This window comes from Tamandua tetradactyla, chromosome 4 (assembly GCF_023851605.1).
Source record: "Tamandua tetradactyla isolate mTamTet1 chromosome 4, mTamTet1.pri, whole genome shotgun sequence".
NCBI lineage: Eukaryota > Metazoa > Chordata > Mammalia > Pilosa > Myrmecophagidae > Tamandua > Tamandua tetradactyla.
In genome coordinates this window covers 50,740,343-50,762,276 of record NC_135330.1, presented here as the reverse complement: position 1 = coordinate 50,762,276, position 21,934 = coordinate 50,740,343, and the positions used below count along the sequence as shown (strand labels likewise).

At 34.3% G+C, this 21,934-nt stretch overlaps 1 long non-coding RNA gene across 1 annotated transcript in view; it reads left to right on the top strand.

Moving 5' to 3' along the window:
- Positions 1 to 19,890, top strand: part of LOC143678950 (uncharacterized) — a 69,338-nt gene extending 49,448 nt beyond the window's left edge. The window contains exon 3 of the long non-coding RNA XR_013173495.1: positions 19,793 to 19,890. This is a non-coding gene — a long non-coding RNA (uncharacterized LOC143678950). The remainder of the gene's footprint in view (positions 1 to 19,792) is intronic.
- The last annotated feature ends 2,044 nt before the right edge of the window (positions 19,891 to 21,934 follow it).

Genomic DNA, 21,934 nt, shown 5'->3' with positions numbered 1-21,934 from the left:
TTTCATGTCTTTTTATGCTCTTATAAATTTCATTGATTTTTATTTTCATTTTTCAAATTTTCACTTCTTAGAACATACACATACAATTGATGTCTATATCCTATTATCTTCTTAAACATAAACTATTAGCTCAGGAAGATTTTTAATAGATTTCTTATTTTATGTTTTTTTCCTTTTTGAACTCCTTAGGACTTTCAGTCAAATGTTGAATAGAAGTTTTAAACTGGGCAGACTTTTTTTTGTTTATGATCTTAAGAGAAAAAGATTCATCTTTTCAAAATTTACACTGAATTATGGTAATTCAGTTTACTTAAGTTTCTGAAATGCAATATACCAGAATTGGGTTGGCTTTTAACAATGGGGATTTATTAAGTTCTGAATTTGTCATTCTAAGGCCATGAAAATGCCCAAATTAAGACATCAAAAGGGAGATACCCTCTGAAGGCAAAGTTACTGGCATCCAGGGTTCCTCTGTCATTTGGGAAGGAACACGGCAACATCTGCTGGTCCTTCTCTCCAGAATGTCTCAGGGCTTCCTTGTTTGTCTCTCTTGGGGGCATTTCTATCTACGCTTTCTCTCTCCATGAGCTCTCTTAAAAAAACTCTAATAACAGATTAAGACTTACCTTGAACAGATGTGTCACATCTGGATAGAAACAATCTAATCAAAATGTCCCACCCACAATGGTCTGCACCCACAGAATGGATTAAAAGAACACAGTCTTTTCTGGGGTACATAACAGATTCAAACCAGCACATTTGGTGTAGTTGTCTTCTTTCTTCTTTTTTTAAATTTCTATTTGCTTAGAGTGTTAAAAATAAATTTCATTTGTTTATCTGACTTTGGTAAAATAAGTGGGGATTTTTTCACAGCTTTGTTTTCTGAAAGCATTTCTGTAGAATTACTGAAAATTTCCACTAAATGTCATATTGAATTCACTTGGCCTGGAGTTTTCTTTTTGAAAGATTTTAAATTATTTTCAAAAGGTTTTAGAAAAATAATAATAAGGATCTTTAGGTATTACATTTCTCCCAGGTTAAATTGGTAATATGTACCTTTCAAGGGATCTGTCCACTATCTAGTTTGTTGACTAGACAATAAGATTGTGATAATATGCTCTTTTAATATTTTTATTATCGGTAGTATCTTCTTTCTCTGATATTGGTACTTCACATTATTTATCTGTTTTTCTTGATCACTCTATTTGTATATTTAAATTTTTTTCAAATTTTCCAAAAAATCAGCTTTTAATAATATAATTGATTTTCTGTATCATTTGTCTGTTTTATGTTTCATTGACTTCCACTTTCATCTAATTATTTTATTCCTCCTATTGGCTTTGGGTTTAATTTCCATTTTCTAGCTTCATTACTGAATTTAGATTTTTCTCTTTTTTTTTTCCCAATATAAGCATGGAATGTTAAAGATTTACCTGTATCACTATTTTCACTGTCTTCCACAAATTTTGATGTTTTTATTACTACAGTTTCAAAATATTTCCTAATTTTCTTTGCATTTTCTTCTTTGACTCATATGTACTTTAAAGTGAGTCATTTAATTTTCAAATATTTTTATTTTCCATGCATCTTGCTGTTATTGGTTCCTAATTCAATACCATATGGTCAAATGGCATATTCAAGATAACTTCAATTTATTTAACTGTATTGATTCTTGCTTTAATGGCTCAGGAGATGGTCTATCTTGCTGGAAATGCCGGCACTTCTTTTCAATTTATTAATATTAAAACAATGTGTCATTATAGTTTAGTGTCACATATCACTATGATCCTTCAGTAATAATGTTTTTGAACATATCAACATAATAATCTCAGTGGCATGCTGAGAGAGAATAAGAGAGAGAAATGGAGAAAACCTTTCCCAGGACAGTTTCTAAATTGCCTAAAAAACTATACATTCATTGGTCATTAAAAATAATATGATGCTATATATGTTTTATGTATTTTGCTAACAATAGTTATCATGGTTTCTTACACTTTTTATTATTTGGTGGATATAAAGTTATATTGATTTGGCCTTTGATTTTCATTTCCTTGACTATTAGTTAAGTTTTAGATCCTTTTATATGTTCATTATTTATTTGTTTATGTACATAAAAACCTTTGGATATCTTTTGGATAGTTTCCTAATTGATAATTAATTTTCTGAATTGGTTTTAATTACATTTTTTATTACATGTATCACTCCTTATCACATTGTGAACACTTTTTTCCTTTCTATTTGGTATCTTTTGCCATAAGTGATTTACAAGTTTCTATATAGTTTGATTATTTTTTATATAGTTCTAAATAGTTTGATACGGTATGTGTGTGGTAGGTGGTAATTATTTTTCAGAATCTGTGATTCTTATGTTTTTCACAGAGACCTCCCTGACTTTGACTTATACCTGTCTTCTAACATTTTATCTATATGCTAGGAAGTAGAAGTCCAACTTCTCTTTCTTCCAGATGGATAAGTAGTTTTCAAAATATTGAATGAAATCTTTTGTTCAGAATATATACTAAATTTGTAGCTTTTCTTTGATTAAATCAAAATCAATAGTGGAGAATAATTTGTATGCTTTCTGCACTGACTTCCGTACATTTTAAATATTTTCATAATAAAAAAACAAATGTATAATTGAGTTCTAAAACGTGCTATGAATGGTTCAGTGTTAAGTGATTAGCGTAACTTAAGTAATACCTCCAATAATTCTAAGATGTTATCATTATTTCCAGATACAGATTAGAAGACCCAGACAGACTGGTTCTAGGGACTAAATACCTAAGTACTGAGTATAGACAATAAATTATACTGTTGATACAATCCCCCTTCATAGCATTGATTTCAGACTTTTTAAAAGCAGTACAGTAAGCAAGAAGAAAATGCAATAATATTTTCTAAGATTGAAAGAAATAAATTCAAACTTGAAAGTTTGTATTTATTCTGACATCTCGTTAAATTGAATGCACTCTAAAGATATTCTCAAGGCTCATACATTTTATTACATAGATATATTGAAAATATATTGAAGAAATAGTCCATTAAAAGCGGTCATAAATATCCCAAGAAAAATGAAAAGGTAGGTTAAAGAATAACCTAAAATTTTACTATTTGGTAAAAAATAAATATCATAAAAAGTGCATTCAAAACAAAACAAAATTACAATATTGACTAGGAAACTATGTTGGAGACCCCAAATGAAGATGATACAGTATAGAATTTTTTTTTTGTTCAAGACAATATAAGAATATTGATAATTATAAGAAGTTTAATATATTATTTCTTAAACTGTGTGTGTGTGGGGGGGTGGAAATAGAAGGGAAGTAAAGAATGTAGAAGAGCCTGGCAATACCAGGATAGTAAATACATTACATATATCACAGAATACATAATTAATATTAAAATAACTATTTAATAAATCCTAGGCCTGGGGATACTGATTAAATATATGTCGTAAAATAACTACTTTAAACTCACCAGTCCAAAAACTGATCCCTTCAGATTGGATCAAAACAAAAAAGATGTATTAAGGTATTGTATGTAGTGAAGTGTAGTGTAGATGTAATGATCTAAAAAATATGATCATGTTGAATATAAAAGAATGAAAAATAAAACAAACCAACAATATAAATAAAAATAAAAAATCCAAACTAAGGAAAGCCTAGTTAATTTTATTACCAAAGAAAACAGTATTCAAAGTTAAAATTAGAATGTCAAAATAAATCATAAGGGGAAAAGAAAAATTTCCTGTTTGTAAAATGAAAAGAGACTCAGGTGGAAGAAAAAGAATTAAAGTAAAATAAAATAAAAACTCAATTACATTTGGTAGCTAGGGACTGTTTTAAAGTAAAATTGATGGATAATGAAAAAATATATAACTCCACAATATATAAGGTAAAAACTAAAAAAAATTCTATACAGAATAATATAAATCAATAATCAAAGTTAATTTATAACATTTAGAAAGATAATACCAAGAGAAGTGCAAAATAAAAAAGAGGAAATTACAAGGATATTGTGTAAGAAACAACAATAAAAAAGTGATAACAGAACTTGGACACAGGAAATAGAGTACTTTTTGCAAAACTAATTATATGCATGTAAATTTATCAAAAAACAACAATGTGGGAGTGATGTCATCAACATGGTGACATAAACAGCTACTGAAAACCTCTCCCCAGAGATTCAGTGGAAAAACAGAACTCTGGAGAAAGGTACGTATTGGAAAAGGATCCAGCAAATGCTGAATCAAAGAAGGAGAAAAATATCAGTTAGGAAACCTCCATTCCAGACTGGCTAGTCCTCTCCCCAGCCCCTCACACAGCATGCGAAGTGCCGGAAGGCAGAAGGCAGCAGTGGGGATCCCTCCCACCTCCCACTGGGGACCCAGACTATAAAACCTCTCACAGCAGTGGGACAGATCCCCACCTATATCCAGACACAGAGAACCAAGCCCATTAATTTCAGTGCAATACACTAGAATTACCAGGTTCTGTAATGGGACCCATGGCAGCAGTTAAGCTGCTGAGGGTGGAATGCAAATGGTCAGCGAGGAAGATTTTGTAAAACAGAGGATTAGGGAGGGTCCCACAAAATCTTCCCTAGGCAGAGAGACTACTGAAAATCAACTGCTTGGGGACTGGGGAGACAGTGGAAGATATTTCAAGGCCCAGGTCAGTGAGGGTTGACAAGTCTGAGAAAACCTGGACAGAGACTGTGTTTCCAGTCCTGCGTCCTGGTCCCCTCCCCTACCTGTTAGGGAAATAACAGTGGGCCGCTTGATCCTTGCCTGGAGGATGGCTGTAGACTGGGGCAGCTGGAGGAATCTTCATTTGGAAGTAAAGTGGAGGACACAGCCCCATACTGAGCAGTATTTTGGCTGGCTAAGTGAGTACACATGAACTCCACGGTTTCAGCCCATCAGTCAGATGGTGGGAAGGTCACCAAACAGTGACATCTGTTGGGCAGGCTGGAAAGTGCAGGGAAATTGCTGTTTTTTTCCAGAGCCTCAGTATGCCCTATCCCAGGTGCATTGGAGCTCCTGGTCTACAACCCCTGTGCAAGAACTTCGCCCTATTCTGGCTGAGAAACATGGACAACCTAACTTTCAAAGCAGTGCCCTAATACAAACCCAGTTCTTTCTGGAAGGTGAAAAACAGAGAATTCCTGGGCTGGCTACTGGCTGGAGAAATAGTACTTCTGAATTCTGCAGTTCAAGGTCTTTCCACACTGGAGCCTTGGAATCACCAGAGGCATTGTACTCAGAGGCGGGGTATTCCTCAAGGCACACAATGCCCACACCCAACCCCCAAGTCGTGGCTTCCAGTGCCCATGAAGAATGGTGGCCTTGGGTTGTTGCCTGATTGGAGCCTGGCCCAGCGCTCTGCCACAGTTGATGAGAGGCAGGACTATGGAGAAGGGGTGGCCCAAGAGCACTACATGCTGGGAAGACAGGGAAAATACTTTCTGGCAAACTGCTTTTCTAAACTTCAGCACAAACCTAAGCAACTATAAAATCTTAGGCAAGTGAGGGAAACCAAATTTTAAGATAATCCTAGGAAGATATTCAAATGTCTAGAACCCAACCCAAAAATCACAATGCATATTGAGATGCAGGAAGATATGGCCAAGCCAAAGGACCAAATTAAAAGTCTGGAGGAGACACAGAATTTGGAAAAACTGATCAAAGATGTACATAAAAGTCTCTTAAATAACATTGATGGATTGTCTAAAGACATGAAGGATATCAAGAAGACACTGAAAGAACATAAAGAAGAATCTGAAAGAATACACAAAATAATAGCAGAACTTATGAAAATGAAAGATAGTTCTAGATCAAATTAAAAATACTAGACACACAACAGCAAATGGGAAGATGCAGATGAAAGAATAAGTGAATTAGAGGATAGAGCAACTGATTTCAAATACACAGAACAAATGGTGAAAAAGATGGAAAATTTTGAATTGGATCTCAGGGAAATGATTGAAAACATGAAGCATGCAAATATTAGATTGATGTCCCAGAAGAGAAAAGTAAAGGGCTGGGAAGATTGTTTGAGGAGATAATTGGGGAAAATTCTCCAACCTTTATTAAATATATAAATATGTGAATCAAAAAAGATAATTAACTCCAGATAGAATAAATCCAAATAGACCCATTCTGAGACATATTAATCAGACTGCAAATTTTGAACAGAAGGAGAGGGTCCTGAGAACAGAAAGAGAAAAGCAATTCATCACATACAAGGGAAGCCACATAAGACTAAGTGCTAACTATTTGCTAGGCATCATGGATGACATGTACTATACTTTGAAAATCCTAAGAAATCTACAACAAAGTTACTTGAACTGAAAAAACAAATTCAGTAAGGTGGTGTGATATAAAAGTAATGTGAAAATATCTGTAAAACTTCTATACACAAGCAATGCCCTGAGGAGTCAATTAAGGAAAAGACCCCAATCAAAATAGGAACTAAAAGAATCAAAAACCTAGGATGAACTTAATTGGGACGTAAGTGACTTGTACACAGAAAACTACATAGCATTGGAAAAAGAAATCAAAGATCTAAATAGGTGGAAAGACATTCCTTGCTCATGGATAGGAAGGTTTAATACAGTTAAGATGTCAATTCTACCCAAGTTGAAATACAGATTCATTGCAGTACCAATCAAATTTCTAACAACCTACTTTAAAATTTTGAAAAGCTAGTTGCCAAATTTATCTGGAAGGGAAAGAGATCCCAAATAGCTAAAAACATCTTAAAAAAGAAGAACAAATTGAGGGAATTATCACTTCCCGATTTTAAAACTTGTTATAAAGCCACAGTGGTCAAAACAGCATGGTGCTAGCACAAAGATAGATGTATTGACCAATGGAATTGAATCAAGAGCACATAAATAGAGCACCAAATCTATGGTCAACTGATTTTTAACAAAGCTCGCAAGTCCACTGACTGAACTGGAACAAAATAGAGTTTTCAATAAATGGGCATGTGAGAACTGGTTATCAATAGCCAAAAGAATGAAAAAGGACCCTTAACTTACACCTTATACAAAAAATTAATTCAAATGGATCAAACACCTAAATATAAGGACTAGTACTTTAAAGCTCCTAGAAGAAAATGTAGTGAAACATCTTCAAGACCTTTAGAGGTGGCTTCCTAAAGTTCACACCAAAGCACAAGCAACAAAGGAAAAAATAGATAATGAGAACTTCTAAAAATCAAGTGCCTTTGTGCCTCAAAAGACTTTTTCAAAAAGGTGAAGAGGCAGCCAACTCAATGGGAGAAAATATTTGTAACTCACACATCAGACAAAGGTTTGACATCTTGCATACATAAAGAAATCATACATCTCAAGAACAAAACAGCAAACAGCCCAATTATAAAATGGGCTAAAGGTATGAATAGGCATTTTTCTGAAAAACAAATACAGATGGCTAAAAAACACATGAAGAGATGTTCATTCTCATTAGTTATAAGGGAAATGCAGATCAAAACTAAAATCAGACACCACCCCACAGCCATAGAATGGCTGCTATTAAATAAACAGGAAACTACAAATGTTAGAGAGGATGTGGAGAAAGTAGGATGCTTATGCAGTGCTGTTGAGAATGAATAATGGTGCAACCCCTATGGTAGACTGCTTGCAGTTCTTTAGGAAACTAAATATCGAGTTGCCCTATGACCCAGCAATAGCACTAATAGGTATATAACCAGAAGAGCTGAAAGCAGTGACACAGACATTTGCACACCAATGTTCATAGCATCATTATTCACAATCACCAAAAGACTGAAACAATCCAAGTGTCCATCAAGTGATTAATGGATTAACAAAATATGGTATATACATGCGATGGAATATTATGCAGCATAAGATGAAATGATGTCCTGAAGCACGTGACAAGATGGATGAGCCTTGAGGCTATAATGATGAATGAAATAAGCCAGGCACAAAAGTATAGATACTGTGTGATTCCAATTTTATGACCATGGTAAAGGTAAAATCAGAGGCTTATAATACAGAATATAGGGGACCTAGAGCTCCGTGGAAGCTAGAGATGGGTGAATGCTTAGTTAATGACTTTGAACTCAAATGTAAGGGAGTAGATAGAAGTGAAGGCAGTTCACTAGTGAGTCTGTAAGTAAAATTACCTTATTGAAGGTGAACGTGATTGACCCATATGTCCCACTGATTGTTATAAAGCCACAGTGGTCAAAACAACATGGTACTAGCACAAAGAAAGATGTATTGACCATTGGAATTGAATCAAGAGCACATAAATAGAGCACCAAATCTATGGTCAACTGACTTTTGACAAAGCTCGCATATGTCCCATTGTGATCTATATGTCCCACTGATTAACACTACAAATATAAACAAGTTCTTGCATGAAATACTTCAAAGGCATGAATCTTGTACAAAGAGTATATAAGTGTAGGGTATAGGGGGAAAACTGCTATTGCATGCTACGGAAAATGTTTTACAGGAAACATCAACAGCACCACAGCAATACCAGGGGTAAATAATGGGGGGAGGGACCAGAATTAAGGGGAGGTTTAGATTTTCTATTTGGTGAGGATGTGCTTATTGGTTATCTTTCTCTTGAGAACAAAGAAATTAACTAAAATTGAGAGTATTAATGGATGGTTGACTTTGGACATAATACATAATGCCTAATTAATGGTGGTGGCTGAAGGATGCACTGAATGAGAAGTAGATTGATGAAGGATGGTGTTTAGGTATGATTGAATACTGTGCTGCTACAAAAAGTAACAAGTGGTGAGGCATGCCACATGAACTTGTGTGATATTTGGTGGGGCAAAATAAGCAAGAAGCCAAAGAGCAATTATTTTATGGTCTCATTTAGAAAATACTTATAAGAATACAAGGGCCTATAGCTTAATGTAATGCCTGGATACATCCAGAATATATTAAGAAAATAATCAAAAAGTATTGGCAAAGTCCCTTGAGGGATGGGAGAGAAAATAGGAACTATTAAACTTTACTGTCAGGGAATCCCCTGATATTGTATCAAGCATTAGGGACACCCAAATCAGTAGGCCAAGCCCTTGATCTTGAGGTTTACTCTTGTGAAGCTTGTGAATGTAGCAGAGAAGCTTAGCCTACCTATAGATATGCCTAAGAGTTACTTCTGGAGGACCTCTTTTGTTGCTCAGATGTGGCATCAATCTCTCTAAGTTCAAATCTGTTAAGTGAAATCATTGCCTTCCCATCTATGGGACCTGACATTCATGGGTGAAAGTCTCCCTCGTGGGGTGGGAGATGACTCCCAGGGATGAGTCCAGGCCTGGCACCATGGGATCAGCAATTCCATCCTGACCAAAAGGGGGGAAAGAAGTTTACATAATAAAGAATCAGTGGCCGAGAGAGTTCAAATAGAGTCGAGAGGCTACTCCGAAGGTCACTCTTAAGCAAGCTTCAGTTAGATATTGCTATCTATCATAACTTGTCAAACCCCAACCAAAGCCATTCCAGCCAATCGTAAAGAACACCTAGGGCAATATATAAGATTCTACAAACTTTCCATGCACTACAGTAGCTTTCCTAGAAACCTACAACCTACAGATGGGTCCCTGGACCAGATAAGTCCTAAAATGTAGAGGGCCCAGCCTCTCCAGGACATCAGCTAGTGCCATCTCCCTACCCCATATTATTGTCAGCCCCTTCTGATGTGAAAAAGTTAGAATGCCATAGTCCAAATTCCCCTAAAGAGTGGGATAGAGAGATCAAGCTGTTATACAGAGAAGGTAGGGTTTAACAAATGAATATGATTGCTGAATCATTAAATTGATGTTTTTTTTTAGTCTCCAGTATCTTAGAACAGCTAGAAGTAAAAACCTAAATTGTGAAATTGTAACATACCAAACTCTGAAATCTGTTCTACAACTAATTGCTGTACTATGCGTTTAAATTTATATTGCTTTTTTGTGTATATGTTATTTTTCATAAAAAAGAAAAAAAGTCTATTTTGATGACAAAAAATATTTATTCCTTTTAACCTCCTATATTTTTGAGCAGCTAGAAGAAAAAATCTGAGATGATGGTATGTAGCCCATGACAAACTCTGGGATCTGTCCTGTAACTACTTGTTGAAGAGTGCTTTGAAAACCATTGCTTTTTTCTTTCTTTGCTGTGTAGATACGTTATACAATTTAAAAAGTTAGAAAAAAAAAGATTCTCATATGTTAATTGTAGAAACATTTGTATCTTTCTATCTTCCTGAAATCAGGAAAATGTTCAGTAACGTAGATCATTACTATAGCAACACTGATATTTGAAATAACTTTCTACTTGATATTTTGAGAACATTCAGTTTTGATACCTGATCAATGGTATTTAAGTTAAGGTTAATATTTAGAATTTAAGAGACTCTGATATCTGAATTTGTAAATTTTTTCCTGGTTGCTTTAATTTTAAATTAGTTTATGAACTTACTGGGTAAACATAGGTTTTACAACAATTATTAAATACTTTATTTAAATATGTCTATGGATAAGCTAATTAAGATAGCCACTTTTGGTGGTTCTAAGTGAATTGTTTATTTTCTTGAATAAAAATATTTTAAAAATAAAGAAAAGAATACAAGGGCCTAGATTGTAAACTCTTATAGCAGTCACATTTAGCCCAGAGCGGTAATTATTATTTCTGGATAGGGGCTGTTTTATATATGTATAATCTGATATTTAGTGATAAGAACAAAGATGAACAGGTCGAGAGTAAGGTAACTCAGAAAACAGGAGTAAGGAAGACATTATCTCTATTTCAGAACCTCATCTACTCTTTGAGACCAAAGGAAGAAAGGTTTATTTTGTCCAGAAGCTGAACTGTCTGTAGCACATTATCTAACTCAACCTGTGTGAATAGATTATTTAAACAACCCAAACAAAGAAGAGCAGAATAAGAATGAAGGCCATTAATACTGTTTAGCTTAATGAAATGCCTATATATATCCCAGAGTATATTAAGCAGATAATCAAAAAGTATTGGTAAAGCCCCTTGTGGGATGGGAGAAAAAATATCGAACTATTAAAATTTACCACTGGAGAACCCCCTGATACTGTGTCAAACATTAGGGACACCCAAATCAATAGGCCATGCCCTTGATCTCGAGGCTTTCTCTTGTGGAGCGTATGTCTATAGTGGAGAAGCTTAGCTTGCTTACAGGTATGCCTGAGAGTTCCTTCCAGAGGACCTTTTTTGTTGGTCAGATGTGGCCTCACTCTCTCTAAGCCCAACCCCGCAAGTGAAATGATTGCCCTCCGAGCTACATGGGACCTTACATCCAGGGGTGAAAATCTCCCTGGTTGCATGGGAGATGACTCCTGGGGATGAGACTGGCCTTGGCACCATGGGATCAATAATGCCATTCACACCGAAAGGGGAAAGAAGTGTAACAAATAAGGTATCAGTGGCTGGGAGAGTTCAAATAAAGTCAAGAGACTACTCTGGAGGTCACTCTTAGGCAAGCTTCAGTTAGACATTGCTACTTATCATAACTTGCCAACCCCCAACCAAAACCATTCCAGCCAATCCTAAAGAATATCTAGGATGATATATAAGATTCTACAAAGTCCCACGCACTAGGGTAACTGTTCAAAAACCTATAACCTCCAGATGGGTCCCTGGACCAAATAAGTCCTGAAATGCCGAGGGGCCAGCCTTTTCCAGAACATCAACTCGTTCCATTTCCCTACTTTATATTATCAATAGCCCCTTCCAACATGAAAAATTTAGAATGGGCATAGCCCAAATACCCCTAAAGAGTGAAAGAATGACGAAAGGTAATGATGGAGTCATACAGAGATGGTGGAGTTTAGCAAATGAGTATGAGTGCTCAAGCATTATATTGATATTTCTTTTAGTCTCCAGTACCTTAGAGCAGCTCAATGCAAAAACCTAGAATTGTGGAGTTATAACCCATACCAAACTCTGAAATCTGTTCTACAACTAATTGTTGCACTGTGTTTTGAAACTTATTCCTTTTTTGCATGTGTTATTTTTCACAAAATAGGAAAAATAAAGTCAATAGTGATAAAAAATATATATATTCCTTCTAGATTCCAGTGTTCTGGAGCAGCTAGAAGGAAAAATATGAGATGAGGGCATGGTAACCCATGACAAACTCTGGGATCTGTTCTGTAACTACTTGTTGAAGAGCGCTTTGAAAATTATTGTATTTTTTCTTTGCTTTGCATATATGTTATATTATTAAAAAAAGTTTAAAAAATTAGTACTCAGAAAGTTTCATTGCCCACTCTGCTGAAGCAGAGCTGGGCATGGCTAAACATCCCAATTTTCCCATCCTGTCTGTTTTGTTTCCTAACCTGCTTAAAGAAACACCATAATATGGGTTGGCTTAAACAATGGGGATTTACTTGCTTATGATTAAGAGAAAGTCAAAACCAAGGAGTCATCAAGGCAATGCTTTTTTCTCCAAGACTGTGGTGTTTTGCATGTTACTGCCGGTGATCCTTGGTCCTTAGCTTGCCACGTGGTGAGGCACATGGCAGCATCTCCTAGTCTCCCCCTTCTCTTCTGAGTTCCACTGTTTTCAGCTTCTGGCTGATTCTTGTGGCTTTCTCTACTCTTGTCTGAATTTCACTCCACTTATAAAGGACTCTAGTAATACGTCTTGTCTGGAATGTCCTAGTTCTGATCCTCCTCATTGATGGTTATAATGCTTTTATTTTTTCTTTGCTGCACCATTGCTTCTTATTTCTTTGTAGGTTTTATAATCTTTTGCCGAATCCTGGGCATTTTTATATTATAATGAATTATGATGGGAAGTTAGCCTCAGACATCTCTTCCTTAAGCTGATATCCAACTGGTGTTATGACAAAACTTTCCTTGAATGCCAGGAGCTAACGATAAAACGAAAGGGAGAGAAGGGGGAGAGGGAGTGAGGGAGGGAGTGAGGGAGTGAGTGAGTGAGTGAGGGAGGGAGGGAGGGAGGGAGGGAGGAAGGAAGGAAGGAAGGAAGGAAGGAAGGAAGGAAGGAAGGAAGGAAGGAAGGAAGGAAGGAAGGAAGGAAAGAAGGGTGGGCAAAAGAAGAAGAAAGAAAAGTTAGGAAGGAAGAAAGAAAGAACAAAAATACCTTTCCCAGTATCAGTAGATTGACTTGTATGAGTGCTGTCCTTCAAAGTTTACCCATACAACAAATATAAAGAAGACCTCCAGTCTCGAGTTTAGGGATTTTACTGTGCATGTCTTGTCTTGGGCATGCATGATTGTCCCTAGGATATCCCTCATCTAAATGCCCCCTTTTCTTTAAGAAACAGTTTTCTCACAATCCTCTGCACTGCACTGTATGTCCTACAGCCAGAAGTCCTTTGCCTCAGGCATCTACTTAACTGTTGTTTCATAACATTCTGAAGACGGGTTCTATGAGCTGCCTTCTACATGCAGGGCAAGTTCTGGGGAAGTGTGTCTCTCAGGTCACCACCAGGCATACTGGGCCAGACAATCATGCTCCCAGGATGAATATGAGAGCCACAGTTCTCCATCTGGAACTGGGACCAGAAATGCACACTGGTAGCATGGGCAAGCACCACCCCCAGCAGGTGGGTGGAAGAGGTGCCAGCCAGGGTGCCATCAAATCCTACTGCTTTAAGTAGCTTTTTCTTAATTCAGGGCTTACTTTTACTGCACTCCATGAAATAATTTTTTTGAGCTTTGAGAAAGATTTTTCTGCTAACTCTCACTGGTTGTTCAAAACTTCTCTTGGGGAAATGGAGCCCTAAAGATTTTCATTCTGCTATCTTGATTGAGGCCAATATTGCTTGCCTTTTTTTTTTTTTTAAAAAAACATAGGCAGGCATCAGGAATCGAGCCCGGGTCCTCTGGCATGGCAGGCAAGCATTCTTGCCTGCTGAGCCACCGTGGCCTGCCCTATTGCTTGCCTTTTGATTTTGTAATGATATGTTTCCTATGAAGAAACGTTAAGTTTTTATGTAGTCAATATAATCTTTTCTGGCCTATATATCTTTATAATATTTTTAAAGTTTAGTTAGCTTTAGCTTTAGTATAGTTTAGTATTGTTTTTATCTCTCTTGTTTGGAAAGTTTGAAAAAATCTGATATCTGATAATTTAAACTTTCTTCTTTTTTTTCCTCAATATTGTTTAGAAGTGCATATTAATTCATCTAGAAATAAGTTTGTTTATAATTTTATGCTCAATTAAAACAAAGTTTCTAATGTATAATTATTCTAGCACCATTTGGTGAATAATTTATTCATTTCAAATACTATTTTTGTTATGTACCAACATTTTAAATATTAAGTTTTGTATGTGGTGTTCACTCAATATTTGTTGAATTGTGCACTTTTATACTTGTATTGTATTTGACAGACATATCAATTTACTACTCCATATAATAAAAGTTTCAAAATATTGCAAAGGTTATTACTTCTTATTCTATAAAGGCTATAATTTTTTTGTGAAATTTGTCCTCTAAATACTTTAGTACTATGAAATGATGGGTACATAAGCTTAATTGTGTAAGTTTTTTATTCAGTCAAATGCAGTCTAATTCTTTATCTTTTTTTACATCAATGGTCATCTTTATGTAACAATAGCTACTTAATAATAGATTCATTATTTTATGATACTTATATTTTTATTTTAAAATGCCTAAGAATGTGCAATAATATTAAATTTACTTCTCTTTTATCAAAAACCATATTACTATCTGGTAGCAACTACCATTAAGTACAAGCATTTACCTTACTTTACACAATAAGATCTAGAAATTTTGCCTTACCTTTTCAATCTTATTGAGAAGCCCACTTCAATCCCCCTTAATTTATCTATGAGCCACTAGATCCTTTAAGTCTTTTCTATTATTTGTAAAGAACGCTTGCACTCTCAAGATTTTCACCATGTAGCATGTAATAAATTTTGAAGTGCATCTTTGCACTTTCTATGATGATAGAAAGTCTTAATAACTTTATCTCAATAGTGATCAAAAAATTTGTGGGTGTGGAACAGAACAATGCCAGTCCTTAAAAACATGTTGCCTATCTGTTTGTAACTTACTGCTTAAGATATTTCACTTGCTTTTTGTGAAACAAGTTCTTGTCTTTCTTTGATATGACACTCCTTAAATTTCAAAGGTAGGTTGAGTGAAAAACATTTCTATTCTTTTTGCTCTATTCCTTTAAAAAAATGGTTTAAGTACAAAATCTGGAATTCCACACATATGACTGAATAATAGCTTATGAAATGACTTCCCATTTCAGATTATAATTCATATGCATTATCTGTTTAAGAATGCTAATATTATATTAATATTAAATACATTTTCCATGAACAACGATAGTAATCTTATACTGATTATTTTGAAGATATTGACCTTTTCTTAATGCCATTTTGTTTCATTGCTCCTTATTCTTTTGAAAAGAAGGCTTGTACTACAAATAAAATTGTAATCTAATTTTTAAAGTGGAAGTGATAATTCACATGGTTATCAGCAACCATAACATTATAATCTTTGGACAGCTAATTCATTGATATAATATCAAAGATAAGATTAAGCTTACAAAAACTAAATTTGTGTTTTAATCAAAATATTCCAAAGTGCTTGAATGAAAAAAACTCCAACACTTCCTTATATTTGTGTGTTTACTTTTATGACTTTATCAATCCTATAACTATAAATGTGAAATTAAAAGGGAGATATTGAAAAGAGCTGCAAAAATTTTAGAGAAATAGATAAATGCTATTTGAAAATTCTATTTACATATGCTTGCATAACCACATATTAATCATTATGGCATAGAGACCAATTACAATTTTTAAACACAATATTAAGAATCTTAGACCTAACATTATCATAAATTATTTCATGATAATTATTTCATAAAAAATTCTGCAATTAAAAGATAAGTCAGAATTAAGTAACTAAAAAAAGCATAAAGCAAATATTGTACCTACTTGGTCATCAAGGTGCAGCTAAATATCACCTTTCCTGAATTGTTCTGTTTATTGATATTTTCCCCTTAAACACTACTTACGAAGAAGAATGGGGTACAGCATCAGGTCAAGCTGTGTCTTAATCCCCCATGGCTACTATAAAAAAACACCACAGTCTATTTGGTTTAGATAACAGAAATTTGTTATCTCACAGTTCTGGAGACTATAAGTCTGAAATCAAGGTGACAGTAGGACTGTGCTTGCATTTAACGGGAAACATCCATACCTCTCCTCTGCCTTCTAGACAGCCATTAGTTCTGTCTCTGCCTGACTGACCAACTTCCCTCTCCTTCTAAGGACACCGGCCATATTAGATGAAGAATTTCCTTATCCAGTTTAGCCTCATTTTAGCTAATAAAACCTTCAAAGATCCCATTTATTCATAGATTCACATTTACAGTAGTAAGGGTGAGGGCTTGAATATGTCTTTTGGGGGATACAATTCATTCTATCATACTAGTAACAGGAGATCCAGGAGAACCTCTCAAAAAAATCAGGAATTCAGTTAAGCATATGCGTTCAGAAGTTTGTGCTAATGTTAGATAAATCCTGAGTTGCTACTAGATGGAAGGCATGCCATGATGTCACTAGAGGGGAATGCCTTCTAGGTGGAAGTATATGTGAGTTTATAGGATTAACACAAAATAATATGAACAAGTGTTTATTTAGTTGCCTGATAATGCATAAGACATTCAATATCCAAGAAAGAATTACAAATACCAAGGACAATGTAAAAAATAAAATCATATTCTCTAGTTCTTTAATCTGCCACCCTCTACATTCCCACAACACATGCAAATATACAATGTGCTCCTTGGATATTCTAGATATTAATGTTTGACAGATTTATACATTATATTTTATCTTGATCATCTCTGTGAAATCTTTATCTCATCTTTTTTTGAACATAATAAACACAAAAATATATAATCAAAAAAATCACATTTGTGTCTTAAGATTTACAATCTCGCCTTACTAAAAACCTTTTCGATGTTTTCTTCTACTAGTTATATAATTTTGTTTTATATTAGTACTTTATGCAGCAGATATCTACTTATCATATAGCATAAGATAGGTATCCAGTATTTTTCTCCATGAAAGAAGCCAGTTTTCATACATCAGCTGCTAAAACAATCCCTTAAAGCTCTGTTGATTTGCATTGCCACAGTTGCCACATATCAATAAATATGATATCTATATTTACAGGGATTTATTTATGAACACTTTTTAGTTCCATTCTCTCTTACTTAATCCTACACTGCACCATAATATCTTCTCTCTATCCTTTCTTTCTCCCTCCTGTGAATTCATAGTATCATTCATTTCTGCTAAGTTAAATTTGCCTTTCATTGATTTTTACTTTTAAAAATTAGCTTAGCTTTTGTGGATATTTATTACTTGATATATTTCAAAAATGTTTTGCTATTATTCTGAAATGTGTTAAAGATGAAAATAAGACTATGTTGCATTTATATGTTTGATTAAATCCAATTTCCCTTTCTCTTATTTTACTTGTTTATTGCATTTTATCCATATTTCCCATTTTCATACTATGCTCTATCAAGCAGCCATTCTAATATACGTTATGTGAATATTTGTGATTATTTAATTTCTCATAAAATGTGTAGCTGTGTATGTGTGTTTAATTTTGATAAAGGTATTTATTTGTTTCATAAAAGATTTTGCATCTTATTTTTTGGTCACTCAGCAGCATTTTCAAACTCAATGAGTGTTGTTATATGTACATCTAGGTTATTGCTTCCAACTCTCCTATAATGTACTTTGATTTATTCCCAGCCCATTTTAAACATGCGCTTCCTTGTGTGGGGCATTTCAGATTACCTCCAGCACTTTGCCACTGCAAATAGCACAGCTTCAATAAACATCTCTGTATGTGTGCACTTAAGGAACTATGTGATATATTCAGTAGCTTAAATTCTGGGTTGTAGGTTAAGCTTTGACCTATTTTATATATTCAAGATATTGGCTTTTCTTGGATTTTTATTTCAAATATTTTCTCTCAATGAGTCACATAATTTTTGAATTAGCTTGTCCAATTATACAAGGCAAACATGAAGAAACAATGCTGGCATGTTGAGTAAAATACCTTTTCTCTATGTGAACGTTTGCCATATGCAAGTAATGTATTCTGTCCCTTCTTGTCTAATCTTTTATATATATATATATATTGGGTATATATTGAAACCTATTTCAATTTGTTTGGACTATTCAGGGAAATTTTATTTCCTGAAAAAATATCTTGTTTATATATATCATCATGGTTGAGTAGAAATAGTGATAGTGAGAATTTCTGTCTTGCTTCTGAACTAGAAACAAAGGAGGGAAGGAAGAAAGGAAGGAAGAAAGAAAAGAAGCAGGAAGGAAACAAAGGAAGAGAGGGAGAAAAGAAAACAGAGAAAGACATTGTTGTTGCAACAGTTAAATTATTTTATTCTATTCCTGTGTTACTAATTGTTTTTATCATAATGGAATCTTAAGTTGTATTAAAAACCTTTTTAATTTGCATCTACTGAGACGATAGTAAGATTTTCTCACTTATTTTAATCAGAGAATTACATTTACTTTTTTAACATAAACATTTGATGTTTCTACTTTTGCAAAGCAATGTTTAATAGACTTATGAGACAAATTCAATTTTACATGGTCATGTTTTATTTTCTCTATATTGCTATGCTTATTTTTCCTAATATTTTGTTTAGGAGTTTGCATCTATTTTAGTGAGTGAGATTAGCTTGTAATTCTCCATTCTCAAGATTTTATTAAATGTTATAATAACTTCATGTAATGGGATCAGATGGAGTATATTTTTTTACTTTCTAGTCTTTGGAAAAGTTTGCATAAGATTGAAAATATTTCTTTCTTAAATATCTGATTGAGTTCATCCAAGAAGGCATATGACCCTGAAAATATTTTTTGCTTTAATGGACCAAGGGGAAGTTATTACAACTATTTCAAATTGATTTATAACTGTAATTTCAAATTGATTTATAACTGTAATAAGTATTAATCTAAATTTTGGATATTTTGTTCAGATGTGATTTGCCAGGAATCACCTTTTATTACATTTCTTTCTTTTTTTCTTTTGAGGTTCTTTTTTTAAGTGATAGAAGTTACAAGTTTAAAGAAAAATCATATTGACTGTCCAACATTACCATAATCCCCCTATTATTAATCCCTTCCATTAGTATTTTATATTTATTATGGTTGATGAAATATTATACTATTAACTATACTTCATGGTTTACTTAGGGCTCGCTGTGTATGTAGTACAGTCCTATGATTTTGTTTTAAGTTTTTATTCTAGCAATATATATATATATATATATATATATATATATATATATATAATTTCTATTTGGAAGATGGAAAAGTTCTGGTAATGGATGCTGGTGATGGTAGCACAACATTATGAATATAATTAACTCCACAATTATTCATTTGAAAGTGGTTAAAAGAGCAAATTTTAGATTGTTGACATTTCTTCTGCCAGCTACTTCATGGCATTTTTTTCCTGGTTTATGTTTACACGAAAAGCTAATACAGATTCATGTTGCATCCTATCTCAATTTGTGTAGCATTTTCAGGGAAACTTAATTGTTTTATTGTGTTTTTAAACTCATAGCCCCAAAATAGACATCATTCAGCATGGAAATCCCCTGTGTATGTGTTTGGAGGCAGATATATGTGTGTGTGTGTGTGTGTGTGTGTGTGTGTGTGTATGTGTGTTGGGGTTTGGGGGTTGCACATTTGTTCTAATCTGAATTTCCCTGAACTCAGATCCAGGGCTACAGTCGCTATCACCTCTCCTGATGCTGTCCATGCAGGGGTTGTTAACAGCAAGCCTTTTCCCACACACATCAGCCAGTGACCTCAAGGCAACCACAGTTTATGCTATCATTTTAGCTCCCATTATCTTTCAGCCTTTAGTAATATTCCTAAGTTTCTTGAGAACAAAAACTGCTCATTTAAGATGGTTATTTTTTCCACACAGATTTCTACATTACTTTTAGTTTGACTCCCATGTATTCTAGAAAATAGTCTTTCATATTTCCAGAATAGAAATATTTATTTCTATTAATGTAGTATTAAAGGATATTGCCTAATATTTTATTTAGGATTTCACATGAATGCTCATAGGTGCCATTTTTCAATAACATTTTGTTGTGCCATCTTGATCGAGTTTTATAATCATAATTATGCTTCTAGAATTGAGTTGAGCAAACTTTCTTCATTATATGTTTCTCATATATCTTCAAATGTATTATCTGTTCCTTGAAATTTCACTCACTTTTTTTGGTTAGGAAGGTATTAACTGCATTCAGATTTAATTATTTCTCTATTATTCATACTCCCTTAAGAAATTCAGCAACTTCCAGTCTGAACGGCCCTGGGAGGAAGGACCGAAGCTGATGCTTTAACCAGTGACTGCTCTGGTGGATGAGGATTTCAGGTGACTTACTCCAGGAAACCAAATCCCCCTTCAGCGCGATGACTCTTTAACACCCACATTTGCTGAACTTGCCACGACCTAGAAGCTCTCAACATTTTCCCAGGAACTGTTCTTCTCCTAGGTCCTCAGCCCCTGATTATATTCACCAATAAAAAAAATTGGAAAACAAGCAATCTGGCATAGTGGCGCATCTATTCATCTCATCACTGCCGCTCTGCTCTCTTCGGTTGACATCGCCCTGGTGCTGTGTTTGGTGGTTCTTCCCTACACCAGATATATGCCCCTCCTTACACTCAGTCATATCCATCTAATAGTCATACTCATATCCATGTCTGGAGTTTTGGATCAGTACAAGTTATTGGCAAAATTTGCTTTAAGGGGTTAATATTGTAAATTAGTAATCGTTAAAACACAGAAGTGAGAGTTTTAATAGGTCCTTGGAATTCTAAATACTTATTTTTATATGTGATTTTTAAAAAACTTCTCTGTAGTTCATCCATACTTCTCTAAAAGTTTGATTTGTTTAGCAGTCTGGAAATCTGACAGGAATAAACTTTCACATTTTTTTTCACTCTCTAACTGGCAAGATCAGAAATGCCATGAGGAGTAGACAGCCTCATGGTATATGTTCTATTTCAGCTAGATTCTGAACTCATGCCAATAAGTATTCATACACATGCACACATATACTCGCATCCCAAGAAGCTAAAGGAAGAAAAAAAAAAGGAGGGGGGTACTGCATTCAATTATCCTCAAGGCTTTGTCCATACGTTAAAAACTTAATTGGTCTGAGACAAATAATACCTGGGAACTTAAACTTTTCTTCATTTATAAGGGGGCTCACAAAGAGAACTGAATGTATTTTCTAAGTGCTCTTGTCGATAATAAAAATATCTAAACTAACTCACAATTCAGGCACACTGCAAGTGTAGTCTTTAAATATATGAATGTCTAAGACAACCAATTCATAGTTTGATTTAGTTTTTAAAGGATTAACATATGCACATAGAGAGATATTAACATATATAGCAACATGTTATTTAACTACCCACCTCAGTTCATTTTATTTTACTCTAGGCATAATTAAGTCTAGATGGTATAGTTTATATGTTTTATGGTGTGTTGAACTGGTAGCTTATGAGGGAATCAGGACTGTTAGGCTGCTATTTCTGACAGAGTGGGAAGATAATAGCCCAATCCTTTCCAGATGACTCCTGCCTGACCAGAAAAGATGAGGTAGTAGACGAATTGAATCATTCTAAAAGAGGCATTTGTGCAGAATGGAAGGTGAACTATCAATTGAATCCTGCTTGACAGAAAATGGCACTTCTGCCTTTGGGCATCTTTTTAAGAGTGTGGATTGTTATATTTAATGCCTTTTTGATTTCATAAAATGAACATTACATTTTTACCTGTTTATATCAGAACAAATGATACATAATCATTATTATTATCATATGTAACTTCAT